Below are 6584 nucleotides of genomic sequence, written 5' to 3'. Positions count from 1 at the left end.
ATTTGTGCTCTCTCTCAAATGAATAAATAGATCCTTAAAAAAATACATTAAGCCAAGCACTATAGATGGTATAAATCAGAGTCGGGTAATTAATATCTTAGGTGTAGAGGCCATATGGTCTCTGTCACTACTCAACTCTGCTGTTGTGGTAGGAAAGCAGCTACAAACAATACGTAATCTAATGAACTTATCTCTATTCCAATGAAACTTTACTAACAGAAACAGGTGGCCTGCTTGCATTATATAAATAATAATATAATAAAAATAGATTTTTCTAGTCAGGTTCACCAATACCTCCCATTGCCAAATCCACTGGATCCTTTAAAAATGTTTAGTATCAAGTATTTCAAGCCTCAGAAATGTACAAAGGAAAAAAAAAAAAGTACAAAGGATAATATAATTACCTCATTTATCTATCACCCAGATATACCAAATATTTATATCTTACCATGTTTCAAGTCTTTAAAATAACAGTATGTTAGAGCTATAGTTGAAATTCCTCTATATATGCCACCCTGATGCCATTCTCTTCTATTTCTTCCTCTCCAGAGGTGAACATAATGTTGAAGTTGTGTGTTTTCTTTACATGCATGCAATTATCCTCAATATATATGTAGGTATCCATATTAAGTATATTATCATTTAGTAACCTTTAACTTTGCATGTATCGTTATGCCACTTTGCTTTTTTCCACTTAACGTTGTTTTTGACATTTATCCATATGCCATGTGTACAACACAATTATTTTTAAGTAAGTGCTTTTTTTGCACACTAAGAAATCTTAGCCTCTCCCAAGGTCACAAAGATTATCTCCCTATGTTTCCTTCTAGAAGTTTTATAGTTCTACCCTTTAGTTAGTTCCATTTTTTTAAAGTAATCTCTGTACCCAACATGGGGCTCAAACTAATGACATGGACACCAAGAGTCACATCCTCTACCGACTGAATCAACCAGGCACCCCTCTCTTGGTCCAATTTGAATTAATTTTTTGACTATAGTGTGAGGTAGGGGCTGAGATTAATTTTGTTCTATATGTATATCTAGTGTGGACATTTTATAGTATGTTCACAAATTCTTTGATATTCCTGTCTTCAAAAGATAGAACCTAATTCCTCTTAGGTGTGGGCTGTACCTAATGAGTTGATTTTAATAAATAGAATGTGATAGAAATGATGGTGTGTGACCCAAAATTAAGGCATAAAAGCATTTTGGCTTCCCCCTTGCTCTCTCCCCTTGGATTACCCTTTGGGAAACCAGATGTCATATGTTGAAGACAATTAACCAGCCTTATGGAGAGGTCATTATGGAATATTCACATTGTGGAATGTGAAGAACTGAGGCCTTCTCCGAATACTAAGTAAGTGAGTTATCTTGAAAGCAAATCCCTATAGCACTAGTTGAGCCTCCATAGGACTGCAGCCCTCACTGATGTCTTGACTGCTACCTTATGAGAGCTCCTGAGCCCGAACCACACAGCTAAACCACTCTCAAATTCCTGACTCACAGAAACTGTAAGATAAATGTTGATTTAAGCCACTAAATTGTGGGATAATTTTTCTGCAGTAATGGAGAACTAATACATCTAGTATTCCAGCATCTTCCCCCATTGAATTACAATAGTGCCAATATAGAACATCAGTCAACTACATATGTATTTGTCTTTTTTCTGGATTCTCTCTTCTGTTCCAGTAAGCTGCATGTCTATTTATGCCAAAAGCATACTGTCTTCATTGCTATAACTTCTACTGTAGTCTTGAAATCAAGTGGTGTAAGTCTTCCAACTTTTTGTTATTATTTCTTTTTTCAAAATGGATTTGGCTCATCTGGGTTCTTTTGCATATCCATATACATTTTAAATCATTTAGTCAATTTCTACAAGAAGAAAAACCTACTGAGATTTTCATAATGGCTATCTTAACAATATTGAATCTTCTAATCCATGAACATGTATTTCCATTTATTTAGATTTTCTTTTTTCTCAAAAATGTTTTTGCAGATTTGTGTAATGTTTTAGTGTAGGAATCTTGCATGTATTTTGTTAAACGTATTTTCAAATATTTTACATTTTTATGATATTTAATTGGTATTGTATTTTTAAGTATAAAATTTTAATTGTTGCTGTAATTGATATTTATGTATTGACCTTGTATTGTTTCATGTACTCTTGCTTGGTTCACTCATTAGCTCTAGCAGTTCTTTTATAGATTGTAGCTGATTTTCTATGCACACAAATCTTGTCATCTGCAAATAAGGAGCATTTTTACTTCTTCCTTTCCAGTTTGTATATTATTTCATTCTTCTTGCCTTGATTTCCCTGGTAATGTTGAATAGAAATAATAAGAGTGGACGTCCTTTCCATGTCCCAGTCTTTCCTCATTAAGTGTATGTGTGTGGTGATAATATTGAAGATCTGCTCTCCTAACAAATTTCAAGTATGCAATACAGTATTGTTAATTATAGTCATCATAATATATATTATATCCCCAGAAGTTATTTGTCTTATAGCTGAAAGTTTGTACTCTGTACCTGTTGACCAATATATCCGCATTCCCCTCACCCCCTAGGCCCTGGCAACCACCATTCTACTCTCCATTTCTATGAGTTTGATTTTCTTAGATTCTACATATAAGTGAGAACATAACAAACAGTATTTGTCTCTGACTTTTTTCACTTAGCATAATTCCCTCAAGGTCCATCCATGTTATCACAACAAGCAGGATTTCCTTCTTTTTATGGCTGAATAATACTCTATTCTATGTATATACCACATTGTCTCCATGCAGTCACCCACAGATAGACACTTAGTCTTAGTTATTATGAATAATGCTGTGATGAACATGGAGACATAGCTCTCTCTTCAAGATTGTGATTTTATTGCCTTTGGCTATATACCCAGAAGTGAGATTACTGGTAGTTATATTTTTAATTTCTTTGAGGAACTGCCAAGCTTTTTTCCACAGCAGTATTTAAGGGTTCTAATTTCTCCACATCCTCTCCAACACTTACCTTCCTTTTTAAAATTATTGTTATAAAAAAAATAAAAATAAAAAAATAAAATTATTGTTATAGTCATCTCAGTGGGTATGAGATGGTGTCCCAAAGTGGTTTTGACTTATATTTCTCTAATGACTAGTGATATAGATTTCATATCCTTCTTGGCCATTTGTATATGTTTGGAGAAATAATTGTATGAGTTCCTTTTCTTATATTTTAATTGTACTATTCCTCTTTTTATTGTTGAGTTATAGAGATTTGCTGTATATTCTGGATGTTAAACTCTGGTCAGATATCTGATCTGCAAATATTTTCTCCCATTCTTTGGATTGTCTTTGCATATTCTTGATGATCACTTTTGATGTATGGAAGTTTTTATTTTGTTTAAGCCCAATTCAGTTTTTCTTTCTAAGATTTTTTTTTAATTTGAGAGAGAGAGAGAGCACGTGGGCATGTGCATGACAGTGGAGGAAGGGACAGAGGGAGAGAGAGAATCTCAAGCAGATTCCATGCTGAGTGTGGAGTCCAGTGTGGGATGATCTCTAAAACCCTGAGATCGTGACCTGAGCCAAAACCAGATTGTGAGGCTTAGCCAACTGAACAACCCAGGTGCCCCTAGTTTTTCTTGTTATTAATGCTTTTGGTATGATACCCAAGGTCATAAAGATTTATCCCTATGCTTTCTTTTAGAAATGTTAATGGTTAATTGATTTTATAGGTTAATTGATGCTTTCTCAGTATTGTTTTGCATATTTGGAAGCCATGCAATTCTATATGAATTTGAGGATTGGCTTTTTGATTAATGTAAAAAAAAGGTTGTTGAAATTCTGATAGGGATTGCATTGAATTTGTAGATTGCTTTGGGTAGTAGTGTTGTCTTAACAGAGGTAGTCTTATCAACAGGGCAGGTCTTTCTGTTTATGTCTTCTTTAATTTCTCTTAGCAGTGTTTTGTAGTTTTTAGTGTACAAATATTTGGTTAAATTTATTCCTAGGTATTTTAGTATTTTATATTCTTCTGTAAATGGAATTGCTTTCCTAATTTCTTTTTTGGATTATTTATTGCTGATGTATACAAACACAATTTAACACAATTGATTTTTGTGAGTTGATCTTATATCCTACAACTTTGTTGATTTTGTTTAGCTCTAGTGACCTTTCTTGTAAATTCTTTGGGATTTTCTGTATAGGATCATGTCATCTACAAATAGAGATGGTGTTACTACTTCCTTTGGAATTTGAATTTTTTTTCTTGTCTAGTATCTCTAGCTAGAACTTCCAGTTCAGTGTTGAATAGCAGTGGCTAAATTGTGCATCCTTGTTGTGTTCTTGATTTTATGGGTACACTTTCAGTCTTTTACCACTAAATATGGTATTAAATGTGGAATTTTCATAAATACCTTTTATCACATTGAGGAATTTTCTATTTCTGCTTTTATGAGGGCTCTTATGACAGGATGTTGGGTTTTGTCAAATGTCTTTTCATTAATTGAGATGCTTATGTGTTTTTCCTTTGTTATATTAATGTGATGTGTCACATTGATTTTCATATATTGAATCAGCCTTATAGCCTTTGGATAAATACCACTTGGTCATGCTGTATAATCCTTGATATATGCCAAATTTGATTTGTTTGTATTTTGTTTAGGATTTTTGCATTTATTTTCATAAAGGATATTGGTCTATAGTTTTCTTTTATTATGATGTCTTTATCTGGTTTTGGTATCTGCTCTCACAGAATGACTTAAAAGTGTTCCCTCTTCTATTTCTTGGAAGAATTTGAGAATAGTTGTTGGTAATTCTTTAAGTTTTTGGTAGAATTTACCAGTGAAGCCATCTAGTTCTCCTCTTTATTTAAGAGGTTTTTGATTACTTATTCAGTCTTTTTATTTGCTTTTTTAAACTATTTATTTATTTACTTATTTGTTTTAGAGATAGTGTAATCAAGGGGAGGGGCAGAGGAGAAGGAGAGAGAATCTCAAGCAGACTCCAACTTGAGTGTGGAGCTATATGTGGGGCTCAATCCCACAACCTTATCTGAAATCAAGAGTTGGACATTTAACCAACTGAACCACTCAGGTGCTCCAGTCTTTTTACTTGTTTCAGGTCTATTGAGATTTCTACTCTAGCAAAATAAATCAGTTAGAGAAAGAAAAATGCCATATGATTTCACTCATATGTGGAATTTAAGAAACAAATGAACACATGGGAAGAGGGGGAAAAAGAGAGAGGGGAACAAACCATTAGACACTCTTAACATTAGCACAGCTCTGGCCAGGCAGCATGGCGGACCTAGCCCCTTAACCCAGCAAGCGGAAGCACAAACAGGATGCTGAGGAGGTGGAAGCCGCCTAGACGAAGAGTAAGCTGGCATCAGGAATGGTACCTCCACCCCCGTGCAGTTATCATTCTCTGGCTTCAGAGTGGAAAAAGTGCTGAGGGAGTCCACGAGGAACAAAATCCTTTTCCTCCACGGGAAGGTGAATGAAGCCTCTGGTGATGGCGGTGGAGAGGATGCCATTGTGATCCTGGAGAAGACACCATTTCAGGTGGAGCAGGTGGCTCAGCTCCTGATGGGTTGCCCCGAGCTCCAGTTGCAGTTCTCCAGTGATATCTACAGCACCTATCACCTGTTTCCTCGATGGCAGCTGAGTGATGTAAAGGCAACCGTGGTTTACCCAGCAACAGAGAAGCATCTACAGAAGTATCTGCGCCAGGGCTTCCTGGCGCCTGGTCCAAGAGATGGGAAGCAATTACAAGAACATCACTTTACCCTACCTGGAGTCCCAGAGCCTCAGCATCCAGGGGGTGTTCAGCATTCTCCATAAGAAGGCAGAAGCCGACCGGATTATTTTTGAGAATCCAGATCCCTCTGATGGCTTTGTCCTCATCCCCGATCTCAAGTGGAACCAACAGCAGCTCAATGACCTGTACCTGATTGCCATTTGCCATTGCCAGGGCATCAGATTGCTTCCGGACCTTACTCCAGAGCACCTGCCGCTGCTCAGGAACATCCTCCGGGAGGGCCAGGAAGCCATCCTGCAGTGCTACCAGGTGAGGGGAGACTGCCTCCGTGTGTACCTGCACTACCTGTCCTCCTACTACCACCTGCACGTGCACTTCACAGCCCTGGACTTCAACGCCCCAGGCTCGGGGGTGGAGCAGGCTCATCTGTTAGCAGACATGATGGAGAACCTGGAGTGTGACCTGGAGCACTACCAACAGGGCACCCTTACCTTTGCCCTCAGGGCTGATGACCATCTGCTCAGGCTCCTGCAGGAGGCCCAGAAGAGCTGAGTCCCACCCAGGGGCTATTAAGAGAAGAACGCCCAGGTGTGGGATCGGGGGAGGGACCTCAGGGTTTTTACCACCAAGTGAATTTTTTAAAAAACATATTTTGTACTGGTTCCTTCCTCGTATGTGAATAAAGTCTTGGTCTTCTTCTTCTTCTTCAAAAAAGGAAACTCTTGGATCCCTGGGTGGCGCAGCGGTTTGGCGCCTGCCTTTGGCCCAGGGCGCGATCCTGGAGACCTGGGATCGAATCCCACATCAGGCTCCCGGTGCATGGAGCCTGCTTCTCCCTCTGCCTGT

General features: G+C 37.7%; 1 pseudogene; it reads left to right on the top strand.

Annotated features, from left to right (window-relative positions):
• The first annotated feature begins 5276 nt into the window (after positions 1-5276).
• Positions 5277-6290, top strand: LOC112935768 (m7GpppX diphosphatase pseudogene; annotated as a pseudogene).
• The last annotated feature ends 294 nt before the right edge of the window (positions 6291-6584 follow it).

The sequence above is a fragment of the Vulpes vulpes genome, chromosome 3, assembly GCF_048418805.1.
Source record: "Vulpes vulpes isolate BD-2025 chromosome 3, VulVul3, whole genome shotgun sequence".
NCBI lineage: Eukaryota > Metazoa > Chordata > Mammalia > Carnivora > Canidae > Vulpes > Vulpes vulpes.
The sequence above is the reverse complement of the archived record's forward strand: the minus strand, read 5'-3'. Positions and strand labels throughout refer to the sequence as shown.